The 21,997-nt window shown below is 46.4% G+C and overlaps 1 pseudogene; it reads left to right on the top strand.

Annotated features, from left to right (window-relative positions):
• Positions 1-14,316: 14,316 nt before the first annotated feature.
• LOC133763901 (small ribosomal subunit protein eS4-like) lies at positions 14,317-21,568 on the top strand (annotated as a pseudogene).
• The last annotated feature ends 429 nt before the right edge of the window (positions 21,569-21,997 follow it).

Genomic DNA, 21,997 nt, shown 5'->3' with positions numbered 1-21,997 from the left:
GAATCAGTAATAAAGACCCAGTAACAAAGAAAAAGCCCAGGACTGGATGGCTTCACTGCTGAATTTGACCAGACATTTAAAGAAGAAGTAATTCCAATTCTTCTCAAGCTATTCGAAACAATTGAAAGGGAGGGAATCCTCCCAAACTCCTTCTATGAAGCCTGCATCACTTTCATTCCCAAGCCAGAAAAAGATATTGGAAAGAGAAAGAGAACTATAGACCAAATCCCTGATGAACATAGATGCAAAAATCCTCAACAAAATATTAGCTAATGTAACCCAACAACACATCAGAAAGATCATTCACCCAGACCACGTGGGATTAATGTTCGCAAAATCAATGTGATACATCACATTAACAAATTGGAGAACAAAACCATGTAGTTATCTCAATAGATGCAGAGATAGTTTGATAAAATACAACACCCTTTCAAGGTGAAAACGTTAAGCAAACTGGGTATAGAAGGAACATTCCTCAACACAATCAAGGGAATTTATGACAAACACACAGCCAACATCCTATTGAATGGGGAAAAGCTGAAAGCAGTGCCCCCTAAGATCCAGAACTGAAAAGGATGCTTACTGTCACCATTACTATTTAATATAGTCCTGAAAGTTTTAGCAAAAGCCATTAGGCTAGAAAAAGAAATCAAATGGATTTACAAATTAGAAAGGTGTAAATCAAACTATCTCTATTTGCAAATGGCTCCCAAAGACTCCAAGAGACTACTGAAACCCATAAGAGTTTGGTAAAGTGTCAGGGTATCAAATCAATACAGAAAAATCAATAGCCTTTGTATACACAGACAATGTCATGGCTGTAAAATAATTTTTAAGATCAATCCCATTCATAAAAGCTCCAAAAAGAATTAAAAACCTTGGAGTAAATTTAACCAAGGATGTCAAAGATCTCTACAATGAAAATTACAAAACACTAACAAAAGAAATAAGACACTAAAAATGGAAAATCTTCAATGTTCATGGATTGAAAGAATCAACATCATCAAAATGTCCATGCTACCAAAAGCAGTTTACAGATTCATTGTTATTCCAATCAAAATACCAATGACATTCTTCTCAGATCTACAAAAAAAAAAAAAATGATGCTAAAATTCATATGGAAACACAAGAGACCTTAAATAGCTAACACAATCTTATACAACAAAAACAAAGCCAGAGGCATTATCATACCTGATTTCAATACTATAGGTATGTTATAACTACAGGACAGTTATAATCTAAACAGCCTGATACTGGCCCAAAAACAGACTTGTAGACCAATGGAACAGAATAGAAACCCCAGAAATCAATAAATGCATCTACAACCAACTTATTTTTGACAAAGGAGCTAAAGATCAATCCCTTGAGGCCGGCGCTGTGGCTCAACAGGCTAATCCTCCGCCTTGCGGCGCCGGCACACCGGGTTCTAGTCCCGGTTGGGGCACCGATCCTGTCCCGGTTGCCCCTCTTCCAGGCCAGCTCTCTGCTGTGGCCAGGGAGTGCAGTGCAGGATGGCCCAAGTGCTTGGGTCCTGCACCCCATGGGAGACCAGGATAAGCACCTGGCTCCTGCCATCGGAACAGCGCGGTGCGCCGGCCGCAGCGCGTTACCGCGGCGGCCATTGGAGGGTGAACCAACGGCAAAGGAAGACCTTTCTCTCTGTCTCTCTCTCTCACTGTCCACTCTGCCTGTCAAAAAAAAAAAAAAAAAAAAAAAACAAAAAAAGATCAATCCCTTGAGCAAGGACAGTCTCTTTAACAAATGGTGCTGGAGAAACTGGATCTCCACAAGCCAAAGTTTGAAACTAGACTCATACTTAACACCTTCCACAAACCCCACTCAAAATGGGTCAAAGACCTAACTCTACGGCCTGATACCATCAAATTACTAGAGAACATTGGGGAAACTCAAGACACTGGCAGAAAAATGTCTTGGAAAAGACCCCAGAAGCACAGGCAATCAAAGCCAAAATTGACAAATTGGATTACACCACACTAAGAAGCTTCTGCATTGCAAAAAAAAAAGCCAGCAAAATGAAGAAACAACCAACAGAATAGGAAAAAATTTTTGTAAACTATGCAACTGCTGAAAGGTTAACATCCAGAATCTAAAAAAGAGTTCAAGAAATTCAACAACAACAAAAACAATCCGGTTAAGAAATGGGCAAAGGACTTCAACAGGCATTTTTCAAGAGAGGAAATTCAAATGGCCAACAGACACTTGAGAAAATGCTCAGGATCACTAGCCATCAGGGAAATGCAAATCAAAACCACAATGAGGTTTTACCTCACCCCAGTTGGAATGGCTTTCTTACTGAAATCAACAAACAACAATTTTTTTTTCTTCATACCATTTGTTGAGCTCTTTTACTTAGTATAGGCTTAATTATATGATCATTAAATAAACTGAAAAATAGATAAGAATGAGAATATGAGAGGGAGGAGGAGGAAGCATTGGAGCATGGATGGGAAGGAGGGTGGGGGAAAATTTCATTATGTTCCTAAATCTGAATATATGAAATACATGAAATTTGCATAACATAATTTTTTTAAAAAAATTCAATGTCATTTTTACAAAAAAGCATGAAACTGTTATAGATTAAAGGAGACAAAAAAGACATAACTAATGCACTGTGTGGGTGAACCTTGATTAGATTCTAAGCCCCCAAAAATACTTCTTAAAATTCTTCAGGAAGGGGCTAGTATTGTGTTGCTGTGGGTTAAGCCACATGCAAAGCTAGTATCCTATACTGGAGCACTGGTTCAAGTCCTGGTTACTCCATTTCCCATCCAGCTGCACCTAGGAAAGCATTGGATGATGACCCAAGTCCTTGGACCACTGTCACCCATGTGGAGACCTAGATGGAATTCCAGGCTCCTGGTGTTTGCCTGGCTCAGTTCCAGCCATTGTGGCCATTTGAGTGTGGCCTGTGGATGAAAGGTCATTTACTTGCTCGCTTGCTCTCTCTTTCCTGCCATCACTCTTTCAAATAAAAATCTAAAAAATATTCTTCAATAAAATCACAGGAGTCTTACCAAGAACTGCATGACTGATGCTATTATTGGATTAAAGTCAGCCTTCCTGACTGGGAATGGTAATGTGGTTGTGTTGGAGAAAGTGCTCATTCTTAAGAGGTGCTTTCAAGGGTATAGAGTTACAGTATCCACAGTTTTCAAATATACATACAGTTGATCCTCATTATGCAGATATGCCTACTTGCTAAAATTTGTTTCTAAATTTTGACCCCAAAATCCACGCTCAAGTGATTTGGTTGTTACTTGCAGATATGCGTAGAGCAGTGAAAAATTCAAGTCACCAGATGCTCACATTCCCAACTGAAGGGAACAAGGTGACCAGCACCCCGCCTTCATGCTGTACTTGTTTCACACGGTAAACAAGTGTCCTGCCTACGGTATACTTAGTGCCACATTTTTCACATTTTTGCGTTTTTGTTAATGATTTTGCTCTTTAAATGGCCCCAAGCATAGTGCTGAAGTGCTGTTTCCTGCTGCCTTGGGCAAAAAGGCTAGGGTGAGCCTTGTGCAGAAAAGACAAGTCAGATGAGCCTGGTTCAGCAAGAACTGCTGTTGGCCTTGAGCCCAATTTGATCAACGTTATATAAAGCATCCTTAAACAGAAATATACATAAAACAAGGTTAATGAAAACACACGTGGAGGCTTGCAGGAATCTAACCCTGTCTTCCCCTTAGGAGCAATGGGTCCATACTCTCTAATTCAGTGTTTGCTACGACTGGATAGAATATGACTGTGGGTGAGGGGAATCAGTGGGTGTGCCTGTACACATATGTACTCATACAACCATGCCGAAGTCCCCCTCATTCTTCTCTGGGCCCTGATACCTTTTTCTCTAGGTCCCTACTAAGCCATGACTCATCCATCATCAAGCCCCTGAACTTATCTCTGATCACTGCCCATGGAGGCCTATGTGGTGTCTAAGAGCAAAGGGGAAATGCTTGGAGGAAGTGGGAAGCCAAGAAATGTGGAGGTGCCACCTTCAGCCCCAGAAGATTCTCTCAGTAAGAGGGTGAGCTGGCAGAGCTCTGTATGAGAACCAAAAATGTGCAGTCATGTCGAGGCAGAGAATAAATAGGAGTCAGCGTGGTGAGGGAAAGAAGCACCAAGACTCAACACAGAAGGAGCAGCTAGACTGATGGGGAAAGCAGCATTAAAAAGCAAACTTGGGGTGGGGGTAGCAGACAAGCAGAGTGACCCAAGAATCGGTAACGCAAGTGGGGTGCTCTTCCTGATGTCACAGAGACCATAAAAGATGCTACAGCTGTTTTTTTTTTTTGTTTTTTTTTTTTTTTTTTTTTTTTTTTTTTGACAGGCAGAGTGGACAGTGAGAGAGGGAGAGAGAGACAAAGGTCTTCCTTTGCGGTTGGTTCACCCCTCAGTGGCCGCCCACTGCGGCCGGCGCACCGCGCTGATCCGAAGCCAGGAGCCAGGTGCTTTTCCTGGTCTCCCATGCATGTGCAGGGCCCAAGCACTTGGGCCATCCTCCACTGCACTCCCTGGCCACAGCAGAGAGCTGGACAGGAAGAGGAGTGACCGGGACAGGATCCGGTGCCCTGACCGGGACTAGAACCCGGTGTGCCAGCGCTGCAGGTGGAGGATTAGCCTATTGAGCCACAGCACTGGCCACAGCTTCTTCTATACTACAGGAAGCTGCCACAGAGCTGGACAAAAACCACAGGCTGCTCTGGACCCTAACTCGTGCCCACAGCGCTGGGGAAACAGAAGGTATCTTACTAATTAGGGAAATATTTTCTTTCTTGTTTGGGCTTAAAATGAAGATGGTACTAGCCGGTTCCCCTGAAATAGCTGTCCTTGAGGACAGATTTACATTAACTATTAAGTTACATACCAAAAAAAAGTTGAAGAAAAAGTATGCGAGGGGTCCCATCCTGGACACCAGAGCCTCCCCCACAGTTCTGCCAGAAGAGCCATCCAGCCCTGCACAGACATGCAGACGCCCTGAGTGACTCAGACTGGGAGTGGACGAGTGAGGTCCTCCCTGTGGGAACACATGAAGACTCCAGGGGAAGTGGAAGAAGACAGGGGAAGGAGGTGGGGCAAACCTGGGCTGGACCCTGAGAATAACCTACTTCTCCCTAAGCTTCAACCCTTGGGGTCGAGGGAAGTCTCCTGTATGGAAACCAGACTGTGTGTTAGTTCCATGCTAGAATCTATGTTCTAGAATTGCTTTTGGCTTGGCTCAGCCCCTTGAGAAGCAAACAATATACCCACTGAGGGAGGCCTGAGGCACCTCACAGGGAGTTTGATTCTGGTCCTGGCAGGAGACCGGGTCCCCCATCTACACATGCCCACCCTGCTATATTTAAAAAGTATCTCCCTCTGAATGGGCACTGCTCCAGTCGTTGAGGCCATTTGGGAAGTGAACCAGCAGATGGAAGATCAATCTCTCTCTCTCTCTGCAACTCTGCCTTTTAAAAATAAATATTTTTTTAAAAAAAAGTATAAGAGGTAGGACTTGAGGAGAGGTTAGGGGAATGAGACAGGCAGAGACCAAGTGTGGAAGGCAGAGACCAAGCCATGTGGAACAGCCAGGATCTGGGACTTTGTTCTTCAGGGTAATGTCCTTGGCCTTGGCTGTTCTTCAAAGTCATGAAGCGGGGTCTTTTAAAATAAGCCACCCAGTCCCTTTCCAGAAACACTAAATGGGAATCTACAGGCATCCAGTGACATGTCCAACCTCCACTGATGGGCCAGGAGTTGGTTAAGGTAAGGTGCTGTGTCTTCCAAGTCAGCTGGTTATAAGCAGCAGCTGGTTCAAGTACAGAGGTCATCAGCCAGGCCCTGTGGGCACAGAATGGGCATCGGGGAGCCCCGAGGGGACTTCTTGGCTTCTTTTTGGCCTCTCTGGGTTCTGCCTCAGTGTCTTTCACAGGTGTGCTGTCACCCATCACATTTGTACCAGAGAACTCTCTCGATCTGACCACTTCCCTGTTTTCTCGCACACAACAGAGTGATGGCTCCCACTCTGCTTAACCCTGTAATCCAAGCACTCATTGATAACGCAGCCATGTTTCTGAGTCTCTTCCTACCCAGGTTTGGGAAAGAATTACTGACCACTGACCAGCTAATGGACTGACCGCCAGAGTCAAAGAAGTGATAAATGGGAAGTAGAGCTAGAACCAGCTTTTTGTTTTTAATCTGTTTGAAAGGCAGAGCCACAGAGAAAGAGAGTGAGAAAAAGAGATAGAGACAGAGTTCTTCTATCCACTGGCTCACTCCCCAAATGGCCAGGCATGGAGCCAGGAGCTTCATCAAGGTCTCTCACATGGGTGCAGGGGCCCAAAGACTTGGGCCATCTTCTGCTGCTTTCCCAAGTGCATCAGCAGGGAGCTGAATTGGAAGTGGCACAGCCAGGACTCAAACCAGCACCCATGTGGGATGCCGGCATCATAAGCAGTGGCTTAGTCTGCTATGCTACAACACCAGCTCCCAGAACCACGTCCTTTTGGAAGAAGTGTGGCCACATCAGCCCACCTCACTGAGAGGCAACAGAGCTGAAAAAGACTATGTAGAACATTAACACGACCATCCTACAAAGATAGGATGGTAGGAAAAGGAATACTAAGTGTGACACAGGAAAATGCGGCCTTCTTTGAAGAGACCAGAATCTTCATATATTATGAAGCCAGGAAGGAAGATAGGAATTATGCTCTGAAAACTGTTAGATCAAGCCAAACTGCAGTTCTGATTGTTTGCTAACGGCTGTGTGACTTTCTGCAGGACTTTCTCTGAGCCTGTTTCCCAGTCTAAAGAGATGAGAAGCCTGGAGCTGGTATTGTAGTGTTGTGGGATAATTCACTGCTTGCAATGCTGGTGTTTCATCATCAGAGAGCTGATTTAAGTCCCAGCTACTCCAGGCTTCTGATCCTGCTCCTTGCTAAAGCACCTGAGAAAGTGGCAGATGATGGCCCGAGGATGTGAGACCTTATCCCACAAAGAAGATAAATATGGTGTGTTGGCCTCCCGGCTTCAGCCCAGCCCAGCCCTAGCCACTGTGGCCATTTGGGAAGTGAAACAACAGATGGAAGATCTCTGATTTTCTGTGTGTCACTCTGACTTTAAAATAAATAAATCTTTAAAAAAAAAAAAAAAAGCTGAGTGACCAGATCTCTTCTGGCTCCAGTATTTGGTGCGTTTATCAGTGACCCATTTCCCTTACTAACTCTATCTGATGGGCAATCTCTAAACGGATGTCACCAACCTAGGGCTGACTGGAAACAAGCAACCCCTAACTGGAGGCTTGCCTATGTAGAAGATTGGGACATTTCCATCTGAGTCCACACAGCCTTATCTACGTGGATTCGATTTGCTGCGGCCCAGGGTCCTTATGATGTCTGCCTGGGACCTGTCCATTGTGGTGTTTTCTCACAACTCAGCCAGAGAGAACTCGGCATAGCTGCACCCAGGCAAGGATGAAGCAAGTGGGACCCTCTGCCAGGAGAAAATACCAGGTACTCACGAATTAAAGCAGCTGAGGCAAGCATTTGGTACAGTGGTTGTTATGTTACCACTTGAGATGTCTGCGTCACACGTCGCAGTGCCTGGGTTCAAGTCCCGGCTCCTCTGCTTCTGCTAATGTGCACTACTAATGTGCACCTGGGAGGAAGCCAATGATAGTTCAAGTGCTCGGGTCCCTGCCACCCCTATGGGAGACCTGGCTTCAGTTCTGGGTTCCTGGCTTTGGCCTGACCCTGGCACAGTAATATCTCATTCATTCATTCTCATTCTCTCTCCCCGCCCCTTTCACATTAAAGCTGAAGACAAATAATTAAAGAGTAATTATCACTGGAGTGGTGTTCTGGAGTAGATTTCAAAAGGCCCGAGTGTATGGTACATAAGGAGCCAGCGTAGTGCAGTGTTGAAGGTTCTCTGGTCCCTCAATGACAGCCTCCACTTACTTAATATTCACTCCTTAAAAATCTGCTCTGGTAGCACACTAAGCACAGTGCCTGCCACTCTGCCCTCTGTGCTGGTTTTCCTGAGTCCCATTTATCATCCACTGCCTACCATTTACCCCTCCTCTAACTTGAGGTCTCAAACTGGTGTCCTATGGGACAAATTTAGCAATCGTATCTGGCCTGCACAGCTTGGGCCAGCATAGCAGTATTGCTGCTACTGATTTTAAATCCTGAATTCGTTGTTTCACCTAAACATGTAGGAGACTCCACTATGCTTTGGTGGTCTATTGCTCATAACAAAGCACCCAAATTAGCACCCTAAAACACAGGCCAGTCAGAAATTTGGACAGAGCACGGCACAAGCAGCACGCCTCTGCACCCTGATGACTGGGTCTTCAGCAGGGAAGATTCAAACAGCCAGGGCGACTGGGAGAGCCGGGGGTGCTGTGCAGAGTAATCCTATCACCCATGTTCTCCGGGTTGGTCTAGAGGAATCTTGCTTTATTTACAAATATGTCTACTCCGAGATAAACCAGATGGCACTTTTTCATGTGAAGACCTGAAATTACATTGCTTAAACAGCCTGGATACAATGATGACAAACAGGCTTGGGAATGACTCCATTCACTACACTCAGTAGGAGGCAGCGGGTTAAGTTGCCACGTATAAAGCCAGCATCCTATATGTGTACCAGTTCAAAGCCCGGCTGCTCCACTTCTCATCTAGCTTCCTATTAATGTGCCTGGGAAAGCAGCAGAAGATGGCTCAAGTGCCTGGACCCCTGCCACCTCTGTGGGAGACTCAGGCTCCTGGCTTTGGTCTGGTCTAGCCCTGGCTGTTGAGGCCACTTGGGAAGTAAACCAGAGGATAGAGGATCTCTGTCTCTCCCTCGCTTTCTATAATTCTGCCTTTCAAATAAATAAATCTTAAATGGGGGCCAGTATATGCACATGGCATCTTAGCCCTAAATACACTCTAAACTCCTTGCCCACGCGTTCTGAAAAGGAAGACTTCCTGACATTCTAAAGGTATCTCACACTTCTCCTTGGTTCTCCTGTACACTTCCATCTAGTTGTCTAACTATATTTTTATACAAATTCTCTGGGTGGACTCCTCAACCTTTGTAACAGATATTAACAAATATTGCGAGAGAGCAGAAAGTAGGGCTTGTGTTTGTTCAAGTTTTTCATTCTCATCTTCAAGTATCAAGCCCCAAGCTATTTCATCATCGCCTGTTGCTTTAGTAAATAGTTCACATTCCTCTTTTAATGTGTCATAATCTAACAAGCTTGCTGTGATACTTCCAATTTCATCCAAGGAGACCTACCAACCATAAATTTGGGGTTACTTAATTACCAGTGGACTCATGAGACCTATTTGCTTAAACGCAAAATGTTTTTCATACCTCCAGTGAGTTGAAATGGCTCCCTTAACACAGTATCACATTAAACAAATCCCTTCTAAATTTCATGCTTCCACTTGACATAAAATTTCTTTTACTAAGCAGACAGAAGTGGTCAATGTTATTGATAATAATTAAGTGTTGAGGGTGACATTGTGGCGTAGTGCTGGTAACCCTTATAGGCGCCGGTTCGTGTCCCAGTGGCTCCCCCTCTGATCCAGTTCCCTGCTAACAGCCTGGGGAAAAACAGTGGAAGATGGTCCAAGTGTTTGGGCCCCTGCCACTCATGTGGGAGACCCAGATGAAGCTCCTGTCTTCTCCTGGCTTCAGCCTGGCCCAGAACTGGTTGTTATGGGCCACTTGCGGGAGTGAACTAAAAGATGAAGGACATCTCGCTCTCTCTAACTCTTTCAAAATAAATAGGTCTTTAATAATTCAGTCTTTAGTCACACAGGGACCACACATTCCACTTGTGCATGTCCCATCCAGGAGGAAGTCCAGGCAGCTCTCCCAGGTCAGGTGGACAGGATGAGGGACTACACTCAGACAGCTTTGATGTGAGATGAAGGGAATCCTTGGAGACATCTGGGTCTCCATTCTCATAAAGTGAGGGAAGTAGTGCTTCCACATGAGAAGCTATCACTGAAATGGCTTCAGAGAATTAAATATCCCTTGGACATCTCATAGCTTATGCTATGAAATCACAAAGACCTAGATTCAAATCCTGATACCAGGCCTTACTATTTGGGTAACATTGGGCAACTCACTTGAGCTCTCAACCTTAATCTTTCTAGGTCTAAAATGAGATGGTGGGGTAGGCAGTTGGCACAGTGGGTAAACTGCTTCATAGATACCTACATCTCACATCAGACAGAGTGCCTGGGTTCAAGGACTGGATCCTGCTGCTGGGAGACAGCAGATGACAGTACAAACACACAGGTCCCTGCAGCCCACGTGGAAGACCTGGGCTCCTGGCTTCAGCCTGGCCCAGCCTCAGGTGTTGCGGGCACTTGAGGAGTGAACCAGCAGATGGAAGATCTTTCTCTGTTTCTCTTTCTCTCTGACTTTCAAACCAATGAAAATAAGTTTTAAAAATACAAAAAAAAAAAAAAGGGATCTAAAGCAGATCTGACATCCTAGGACTGTTGCAGGATACAAGTAAGAGTATGCGTAATATGCTAAGTGCAATGCCAGCACACAGGCTTTAACACACATATTGGGCAGAGGGGAAAATCTCAAAAAGTTCATGGAAAATACAGGTTATGGAAAGACTATGTGTGAATCCAAGATTGTGCCCCAAAGTGAACTTGTCTTTTGATTGTGTTTTTCATGAACCTCTGCAAGTGCTCTGGCACCACCCTCTTGCCTTTCTGTGAGCTCATGCTATGCTGTATCATGCTATCCCTGCACCTCAACCTTAGTTTATTCTTACTTTCCCAGGGCCTGGGTTTCCATCCATGTGGTAAAACTAGAGTCCCAAAATCCAACTCAAGAATCAGGGTTCCTGGGGCAGGCGCTGCGGCTTAGCAGGCTAAGCCTATGCCTGCGGTGCCAGCATCCCATACGGGTGCTGGTTCGAGTCCCAGCTGCTCCACTTCCAATCCAATTCCCTGCTGATGTGCCTGGGAAAGCAGAAGATGGCCCAACTGCTTGGATCCCTGCCACCCAAGTGGGATACAAGGAAGAAACTCCTGGCTTGCAGCCATTTGGGGAGTGAAGCAGCAGATGGAAGACCTCTGTCTCTTCCGCTCTCTGTAACTCTGGCTTTTAAATATTTTTTAAAAATCAGGGTTCTTGTGGCCCTTAGGGCCTGATCCAAGTGGTAGGAGCCCATTCCCAGCACACAGCTGCCTCCTATGAGCCCAGAGGACCCTGCCTTTATCTGGGAAGTGACTGACACCTGGGCAGGAGCTCTTTTTTTTTTTTTTTTTTTTTTTTTGACAGGCAGAGTGGACAGTGAGAGAGAGAGACAAAGAGAAAGGTCTTCCTTTTTGCCATTGGTTCACCCTCCAGTGGCCGCTGCGGCCGGCGCACCCCGCTGATCCGAAGCCAGGAGCCAGGTACTTCTCCTAGTCTCCCATGCGGGTGCAGGGCCCAAGCACTTGGGCCATCCTCCACTGCCTTCCCGGGCCATAGCAGAGAGCTGGCCTGGAAGAGGGGCAACCGGGACAGAATCCGGCACCCCAACCGGGACTAGAACCCAGTGTGCCGGCGCCACAAGGCGGAGGATTAGCCTGTTGAGCCACGGCGCCGGCCGCTCATAACTCTTAAGAAGCAACTGGAGGCCAGCACTGTGGTATAGTGGGTATAACCACCACCTCCAGTGCCAGCATCCTATATGGCTACCAGTTCAAGTCCTGGCTGCTCCACTTCCAATCCAGCTCCCTGCTCATGTGCCTGGGAAAGCACCAGAAGAAGGCTCAAATGCTTGGGCCCCTTCACCCATGTGTGAGACCTGGATGAAGCTCCTTGCTTTGGCCTGGCCCAGCCCTGGCCATTGTGGCCATTTGGGGAGTGAACCAGCAGATGGGAGATCTCTCTCTCTCCCTCCCTCTTGGTAACTCTGCCTTTCAAAGAAATAAGTAAATCTTAAAACAAAAAAAAAAAAAAAAAGAAAAGCAAGAAGAAACAACCAACCAGCCTCAGTCTGGCAGCAGCCTTGGGCTCAGAGTCACGGCAGACAGGAGAGGACCCTCTCTCATCCTCTATGTGGTCATTCTGACCCAAGAAGCTAGAGGAGGAGAAACTGAGTCAGAAGGCAGCAGCTCCCTTCCCCCACCACTCTTCCTGGAGCTCAGTCTTGACAACCTATGGGGATCCTTGCTTCTCATCCCCTGTGCACTCTGGCACAGTGCTCTTGGTCTTTCAGTTTGTAGCAAATAGAACCAGCCACATAAGGTGGCTTCTCCAGGGCCACTCAGCTGGTTAGAGGGAGTGCCAGCATCCCAACTAAGTGACCTGGCTCTTGAGTCTGTGAGAGTCTTCTGCAACCCTAGGGATGAAGAGGAGCATTGGAGAGCAGTGGGTTACATGTTTGTGTGTCTGTGTATAAATTCATGCATCTACATATAAGCATATTCTTTTTCATAGGTACCATTTGTTGGCTATTTCACAATGCTAGATCCTAATCAAATCATTTTCACCATGAGATGGTTGTTATTCTTATTTTGCAGTTCGAGAAACCCAAGTTCAGAGGAGTTGAGAGACTTTCCCAAAGGCACACAGCTAGTGAGCCAGGATCAGAATTCTTGCCTGGGTTCCCAAGCCTGGCTCTTTTTTTTTCTTTTTTAAAAATGATTTAGTATTTGAAAGGAAGAGTTACAGAGAAGGAGAGACACAGAGATCCACAAGCCTGGCTCTTCATCACCACAGAACTCTCAAATCCAAGGATGGAGTCATACTGGAAAAGGCCAGCTGCTACTGCAGAGCCTTCTATTCCAACAGAGATTGCGTCCCCAGAATGGATCCTTGAAGCTTCTTACAACTTCAGGAGGAAGGGAGCAGTCAGAGAAGGCAGACTAAAGGCCCCAAGTCTTTGGGAACAGTCCGATCAGCACCAGAGGACAGAGACGGGCATCTGGAGAGCAGGCCAGAGCTCCGAGAGTAAGGTCAGGAGCGGTGACAGGCACAGCCATGCATGGCTACATGGGGAGCCCCATGGCGAGCATCCTCAGAGGCCCACAGAGGGCCACACAGCTTCCTGAACACAATAGCCCAGGGACCTCCAAGGCCTGGTGTGGTAGCCTCTCCCCTCCCTTCATTAGCTGATCAACACCATCTTACAAACAGTTACCTGCAAGGTTATCCCTTTTTTTATTTTTTTATTTATATTTTTTGACAGGCAGAGTGGACAGAGAGAGAGAGAGAGAGAGAGAGAGAGAGAGAAAGGTCTTCCTTTGCCGTTGGTTCACCCTCCAATGGCCAGCATATTGCGCCGATTTGAAGGCAGGAGCCAGGTGCTTATCCTGGTCTCCCATGTGGGTGCAGGGCCCAAGGACTTGGGCCATCCTCCACTGCACTCCCAGGCCATAGCAGAGAGCTGGCCTGGAAGAGGGGCAACCGGGACAGAATCCGGCGCCCCGACTGGAACTAGAACCCAGGGTGCCGGCGCCACAGGCGGAGGATTAGCCTATTGAGCCACAGCGTGCAGTGTACCTAACTGTGCTGGGTACATTTTATAAGTAGCTTTTCAGAGCCTCTTCACAGCTGCCTGGGTAGGCAGCTATGTCCCCAACTTATCTCTATGCCTTGAAAAGTTAAGAAACTTGTCAGTAAGTGGTGGAGAAACCCACCTTCCGTCCACACTACCACCACGTGGACACACCATGCATCACCTACTTGCCCCAGCACAATACGAGGTCTATTGGGAGTTACTGCCATGGCATCAGTCCAAGTCACATTTTTTCATAGGAAAAAAGTTGCTACAGCTCTAAGGAAAATTATTCCCTTTCTCAGTCCTCCCTGCCTCTTTCGTGTACAAAGCTCTCTCCTACCTTTCCGTCCAGATCTGTGGCATTACTCAGCAGCTACCTACCTGCCTGCCTGAATGCATGAGGGCCCATGCAGGTGCTGCAGCGGTCTAAATTCCCAGGCTCCCGCCATCCAGCCTCCTCGGTCCCCCAGCGCTTGGTAGGCTGGCCTTTCCTCTGGGCGTTGTACCAAGAATTTCTCCTTGTGTCTTTGCCAGAATGCATGTTTCCAATTAAGTGAAACTTTTCAGGAGAAGTTCACTCCTTTTTTGAACTGGTTAAATCAAAATGCCATGTTTGGCACAGCACCACGGGCGCTGCAGGAGCGAGTCCCAGAGGAACAGAGCGCAGGCAGCCCCCGCCGAGGGCCCATGGCGCCCACCACATCCCCTCTGAGCCAGCAGCGGGAGCACATGCTCACACAGACTTTATTTTTTATACTCAATTGTCTCCCATTTGCTCACAAGACAAGGCTGTCTGTTGTGCGGAAATGGGGCTGAGGCCTCTGCAGTATGGCCAAGTGGCTGGAGGCAGGACAGGGGTGAGGGCGTGTCTCTTCTCCACACCTTCGCTTCTCCAAGGCATCTAAAGGTAGGAATCTGGAGGGGTACTGTAGGAGGCACAAGCCTTAACGTCAACTAGCCCCAGCAAAGAGTCTTCAAGGGCGACACCCACCCCTTCCCACCCAGCCTCGGCCCTGGCCTCCCCTCCTCCAAGTCTCTCTGCAGCCCACACTCAACCTGTCTCTCACTTTCTCTTCACTGGCCCCATCACAGTCACGTTGAGATTTCCACAAACCCGAAAACAGGAAGCACGGACAGTCCCCGGGGCCAGACCTGCCTGCCTCCTTTGCTGCCCTCACCTGGATTCCTTCCAGCCTCCTCTCTTCCAGCCTCACATAGGCAAGGGCCAAAGTGCAGTGCCAAATCCAAGGCAGAGTTCATCTTGGACCCCCACCTCTTCCACCAACAATTTCCACCCAGATTAAATTGTTCATGCCCCCGCTAACAAGCTCAGGCCTCGTCCCCAGCCCCTACCCCTGGCCAGCCAGTCACAGCTGCCGTGAGAACTCTCCCATGTAAGTGGTCTCCTGGGGGCGGAGAGGAATAGGATGGGGAAGTAGTCGAGAAAGGCTTCAGCAAGCTTCTGTGTCTAAACTGGGTACTAGACACTCTTTCAAGACTTTCTTTTAAGATGCTAGGTTCCATGTGAATGGGCTCAATACTGGAAAGAAAGGACTTTCCAGGCAGAAATGGTAGAAATAGAAATAGGATTGGTGGGTAGGGGTGCTCACAGGAACAGCACTGTAGTACAGAGCTCGTCATGGCTGGACGGTGGGTGTGAGAGGAATGTAGGCAAAAGTGAGGCTTCACACATGAAAGAGCTATCTGCACTCCCATGTTCATTGCAGCTCAATTCACAATAGCAAAGACATGGAAGCAACTCAAATGCCCATCAACTGAAGACTGGATAAAGAAGTTATGGGATATGTAGACCATGAGATACTACATAGCAGAAAAAAATACCACAAAGTCCGGTCATTTGCAACAAAATGGATCAAACTGGAAAACATCACACTTAGTGAAATAAGCCAGCCCCAAAGGGATAAACTCTGTATGTTCTACCAGACCTGTGTTAATAGAGCACCTAAAAAGCAACACATAGAAATGCAATTGATACTTTGAGAAGCAATGAGTTTCAACAGCCCTTCTCTTGACTGTTGAGGAACAGTTTTTTTTTTAAGATTTATTTATTTGAAAGTCAGAGAGAGAGAGAGAGGATAGAAGGGGAGAGAGAGAGAGAGCGAGCAAGCTGGTGCCCATATGGGATGCCAGTGCTTCAGGCCAGGGCATTAACCCACTGTGCCACAGCGCCAGCCCCGAGGAACAGCTTTTTATCCTATATTTTTGTTTATATTTTTATAGTATTTTCCTTATTTTTTCTCTCCCATATGAATCAAACTCTATACTTAACATGGACTTAATCACACATGTATTAGGCTAATTGAAAATAGATCTTAGTAAAGAATAAGTGAAATTAAAAAAGGAAGAGTAAGGGAGAGTGGGAGTGTGGGTGGGTGCAGTGGGAAAAATTACCAAGATCCCGAAGTTGTAATTGTGAAATTTATGAAGTTCATAATTGCAAAGCAGTATAGTCCTACATACTTTCCTATGGACTTACTTCTAAGGGTACAGCTTAACAACTTGCCATACGACTCCAAAATCCCTTAAGCTGGCTGATAAAAACAGCAGCTTAAGTGTTATAAAGATCAAATGGATAGGACTATGTGGTAAAGTGATCATATAGATAGGATCAAGTATTATATCATATAATATATAATATATAGTATATAATTATATAATATAATACCATATAAATAGGACCAAGTGTTTGGAAACAATAATAGACAGAATTAAAAAAGAGTAAAGGCTCCAACATGGGAAGCAGTCCACACAGCAGACTCATAGAATGATAATCACTTTAAGTAGCACTCTGACCCCAGAATCAGCCCTTAAGTCACTCCAGTCTGGATGGAAAGCCCAGGGGGAGCATTTCAGAAATGGAAAGCCAAGACATTGGGCAAAAATTGTCCTACATAAAGGAGACCTGTAGGTGAAACCCCAGTGGAAAGAAGTGGCCACCAAAGAAGGATGTATTTTTCTCTGAAAGGAGGAAAGAACTTCCACATTGCTTATGGCCTTATCAAGCTAGTGGATCCAAAAGGTTTCCATAGCCAAGGCAGCTCATGTCAAGAGCCTTGGGTGATCACTAATGTCATACAGAAAAGTGTTATTTATTAAATAAACAAAGTCACTATGCACTTACTTCCCATGCAGGACCTCTGTCCCCAAAGAGTTATACCATGAGACTTAATAGTAAAACTTGTTCAAGAATCACTTCTTTTTAATGTATTAAATGGAAGATATTATTATGTCTCATAAGTTATAGTTATGTGTAAGAGCCCACAAAAGATATTTCATCCTTGGGTTCTTCTTTCAAGACAATTAAGTTTCCAAAAGGAAAGAGGGAGAGAAAGTAACGGCAAAGAGGAAAGGGGGAAAAAAGCAAAATCACCTTCGAGAAGCAACAACGCAGAACAGCCCTTGTATAGACTGTTAAGGAACAGTGTGCTCTTAGTTTTTTTTATTCTATTCCATATTTTTTGCTTTCTTTCTATTTCTTTTTCTTTCTCAGACTAAATAGGAGAGAGGGGAGAAACGGGGGAGAGTGGGTGGGAGGCCAGGTATAGTGGGAAGAATTACTATGTTCCTAATGTTATATTTATGAGATAAATAAATAATTAAATTTAAAAAAAAAGGTGAGGCTGCAGAGGAAAACAGAAGTATTTCCTCAGGGTCCCTGTAGGCAATGGCAAAGATCTGGGAACCCATCTTACAGACCAAAGGAGTCATAAAAGAATTTTAGACAGCACAGTTTAGTATTTACCAAAGATGTTAATTAGCATTTATGACAAATATGCATCTGGAAGCAGAGCAACTCTGGGGAAACTCAGAAGGTGATGTCAATCATCCGAACCCAGGCAGGGATAGTATGAACAGAAAGGGAAGGACTGGCCAGAAAGAGCAAGCAAAATCTACAGGATGTAGTAAATGACTGACTCAAGTTCAGAGGGAGGCACAGGGCAGCTTCCAGGTAGCTGGCTCAGAGGCTTAGTGGTTCATGGCCCCATTAACTCACCAAGAGAGTGAGTGCCAGTGGGGAGGAAGGCCTGGGAGAGCCCATGACAGGTTTGGTTATGAACCTGTGGAGTCTGCAGAGCCTGTAGGACCAGCAAGTAGACGTGCCCAGTTGGCAATGGGCTTCCCAGGTCTGGTGTTCAGAGGAAGGGTCTGGGCTGGGTGGTAGTCTGAGTTCACAGAAATCTAGCCTTCTTTCCCTCCACTTCTAATTGCTCTTGACTTTTAACCTCAGAATATAATGTGGACATGCCTTTTAATGCCTAGAAGCCAAATTTCTGTGTAACTCCCCAAACCCCGCCTATCACCCCAGGTCAGTCATCTGCAATGTAACAAGAAGACATAGCCATCGTGCTATCCATCAGTGAATAGTGGGATTTTATGCAGCCCCAGCCAGCCTGGAATGAGAGAATTGTGGGGTTTTTATGGTCCTGATGTTTTGGTGTGTTTTGTACATTACATGGCCTGAAGCAGAGAGAAAATTACGTGCAAAGCTCAGGAGACCAGAAAGAGATTAACACATTTGAAAACCGCAAATGGATATTGTGGGGAGGTAGGACCAGGGGGTAGACAGACACAAGGTCTTACAAGGTCTTTTAAATCATGTTCAAGTGTTCAGAGAAGAGAAGTGACAGAGTCAAATGTAAACTTAGAGAGGACTATTCCAACTGCAATACTGGGGGTGATTTGAGGGAGAGGGAAGTTTGGAACCTGGAGACTATGCAGGAAGCCATTGTGATCATTCAGACAAGGGATAACAATGGTAGGGACAGAAGAAAGGGAAGAGAGTTATGATGCCTTGGGCAGTGGGGACTATAGTATTTCAGAAGTAATGCTGGCTCCAGGTTGTCACCATCCTCTGCAATGTCCACCTCAAGTACCTGGCATATGGGACACCCGAGCTGAGAAGAAGCAGAGTGACTCTAAAGCATGGCCATGCGTAAGTACACCAGCCCCTCCTTGGCTGCAGATGACTGTAGAGAAGGCCAACAAGCTCAGCAAACGAGAGGCTTCCTGGACAGAACAAAATAAGCCTTCAAAAGGCCCACCTGTTGCTGCTTAGACCATGAATTTGGATGAGTACATTCTAGGTGTTTTCAGATCAGACAAAAGAAATGAGAGATGGGGCCGGTGCTGTGATGCAGTGGGTTAAGTCGCTGCCTGCAGTGCTGGCATCCCATATGGGTGCCAGTTCAAACCTCAGCTGCTCCACTTCTGATCCAGCTCTCTGTTTATGCACGGGGAGCACTAATGCAATGGAAAGCATCCGGAAGATGGCCCACATCCTTGGGCCCCTGCACGCATGGGTGAAACCCCTAAGAAACTCCTGGTTCCTGGCTTTGGCCTGGCCTAACTACGGCAAATCTGGCCATTTGAGGAGTGAATCAGCAGATAGAAGTGCTCTCTCTCTCTGTAACTCTATTTTTTTAAAAAAAAATTATTTGAAAGGCAAAGAAGGAATTTTACAATAAAAGTGTGAATAATGAATGTGCAACTACAATAAGGCTTTAAGAGACTAAAAAGAATGATCAGAATGCAGAAGAGTTTATAAAAATAACTGCCAATTATTGATCACATACCATAGGTCAGACATGTTCTAATAAACTTAGGAAGAAGATGCTCTAATGACAACTTTACAGATGAGGAAACTGAAACCTAATGTAAAATCCTCTGGGTGTTAATTTTCTACTGCAGAGTAACAAACTGTTCCCAAACATAGTGGTTTAAAACCACGTAGGATGATGGAGAAAGATGGCAGCTGAATAAGATACTCTGGCAACAGTCTCTACCAAGACACCAGTGTGAACAGCTTTGCCTGCATCAGGTCATCATCACAGGGCTACAGAAACCAGATGAAAGAACGCAGTACCTGGCTTTAGTATAATAAGAAAAATAACATTGAAGAAAGCAGAATGGACAGAGGTCCTCAAGTCTCTCCTCCCCTGGCCCTAAGTAGTACAACATGGAGAGAGATGTGCCCACTGGAGTAGGCAGAGGGAACCAAGTGCGGAACTTAATCTCAGTGGACTTGGCACTGGGATTCAAGTTTAAGATAAAATTCAGCTGGACAGGGCCCCATGGCCCCTGCCTCCCAGCCTCTACCTGCACACTGAGCACTGGCAGGCTCCACAGCCAGGGAGCCTCTCTCAACTGCCCGCAGAAAGAGGAGATTCTGGCCTCTGTGGAGTCAGGCAGGAGAGGGCACTTAGGACCTTGCCTAGGAGCTCAGAGCCAGGCCCACTCTCGTGAAACCCAGCACTCGGTAAGCCCAGGGCACTGTGAGCAGATAGAGCCTCTAGACTTGCTGCAGCATCAGGCAGAGACCTGCACTCTGCTAGGACAGACTCATCTGAGCATGTATCACCATCAGCGCCAAGAGGGCCTAGCACACACAGCCAAGGCTTCATAGGGCCTGGTGACTGTGAGACCCAAGCTAAATGCTAGTATGTGTGGCCAAGGAAATGTCTTTCCTACCCCTCCACCACCAACTTTGGGAAGATAGCAAGGAACCACAAAACTGAGTATTGGCACTCAGCGCCAGGATGGTATAGCCCAACCCTGGGAAGATCCTAACCAGGCCCCATTCCTGGGCCAGTATCTGTAGATTCTGAGCCTGTAGACTGGCCGCTGTATCAGGCAGAGACTTCTGTCCTTGCAAGACAGACTTGCTTTGGTGTGTATCACCACCAGCAACCACAAGGCACGGCACGTACCCCACAAGACTACAACAGCCTGGTGAGTGCAAGACTCAGGTGTTACCCACCTTGTACCTGCTTGAACAGCTGAGGGGCTGCCTCTAGCACTCCTTCTCTAATCTTGGGCAGGAAGAAAGGAACCATGGGGTTGTACAGGGCAGTACCACGCTGGTAAAACTCAACTTTGGGCAGATTCTAACAGTGTCTGCCCCCAGGTCACTACTTATTGATCGAGTCTCTAGATTTGCTCCGGAGCCATGTGGAATTCTGTGGCCCCAATTGATGAGTCTCATATCCCAATGAGTATCACCAGCAGCAGGTAGGAGTGGCCTCAGGCTGCGAGTCCACCTCAGTATCAGACAGATCATACAAGAGTGGGCTTCAGTCCTGTCCCCAGGTTGCACTGTTCTCAGTGGGTCGTGGACTCTGGATATGATCTAGCTTGATGACATTGGTGGCTACAAGACTAGGTGCGTGGGCATACCCTAGCCCCAGTAAAGGACCTGTAGAGGTAGTCTGACCTGTCCCTTTTTTGATGCTTCCCAAGGTCATTCTGAATAACACACCAACGGCAGATTTGAGATGAATCTAAGTTTGGGGTATATTTTACAATGGAAGCAACTAAAACACATCAACAGGAGACCTGCAGCAAACCTCAGCTCCGGGGGCCATCTAGTTCTATAAAACCAGAAGTGTATGCAGTTTCAGAGAAAATGAACAGACTGCTGCTCTTTCTATTCATGGCACAACCATGGCTCATGGTCCCAGGAAGCATCTGGAGTAGCAGCTTGAAAGCACTGGATGTGGAATAAACTGACTGCTCTGCTTGCTCCTTGCCCATTCACCGGTCCCCACAAGCTGAGAATGTCTCCTTCTCACCATTTTCTGAGGGAACAGGCTTAAGTATGTGCTGACAGAGGATGAAGAAAATTTTCATGCAGCTGTTCATTAAGATTGATGGCAAAGTCCAAACTGATAATCTACCCTGCTGGTTTTATGGATATAATTAGCATTGACAAGACTGGAGAGAATTTCCATCTGATCTATGACACCAAGGGTTGCTTTGCTGTTCATGCTATTATATCTGAGGAGGGCAAGTAAAAGTAGTGCAGAGTGAGAAGGATCTTTGTGAGCACAAAGGAATCCCCCATCTGGTGACCCCTGATCTACCCTGATCCCCTCATCAAGGTGAGTGACACCATTCAGACTGACCTGGAGACTGCAGGATTACTGCTTTCATCAAGTTTGATGCTGATAACCTGTGCATAGTAGTAGCGATGCCAAGCTGGGAAGAATTAATGTACATGAACAGAGAGACATCCTTGTTCTTCGGATGCGATTCATGTAAAAGATGCCAATGAAACAGGTTTGTCACTCAGCCCTCCAACATTTGCATTATTGGCAAAGGCAGCAAACCATGGATTTCTCTTCCTGAAGAAAAGGGAATCCACCTTGTCATTGCTCAAGAGACACACAAGAGACTGGCTGCCAAACAGCAGTGGTTAAAATGACCTCCAGGTGACATGTTAGAAGAGTCTTTTGTACTTAATTTAAAACAATGAAATTGGCCTGCACTGCGGCTCACTAGGCTAATCCTCCACCTGTGGCACCAGCACCCCAGGTTCTAGTCCCGGTTGGGGCGCCAGTTCTGTCCCTGTTGCTCCTCTTCCAGTCTAGCTCTCTGCTGTGGCCTGGGAAGGCAGTGGAGGATGGCCCAAGTGCTTGGGTCCCTGCACCCGCATGGGAGACCAGGAGGAAGCACCTGGCTCCTGGCTTC

This window comes from Lepus europaeus, chromosome 7 (genome assembly GCF_033115175.1).
Source record: "Lepus europaeus isolate LE1 chromosome 7, mLepTim1.pri, whole genome shotgun sequence".
NCBI lineage: Eukaryota > Metazoa > Chordata > Mammalia > Lagomorpha > Leporidae > Lepus > Lepus europaeus.
This window is presented reverse-complemented; position numbering and strand designations above follow the sequence as displayed.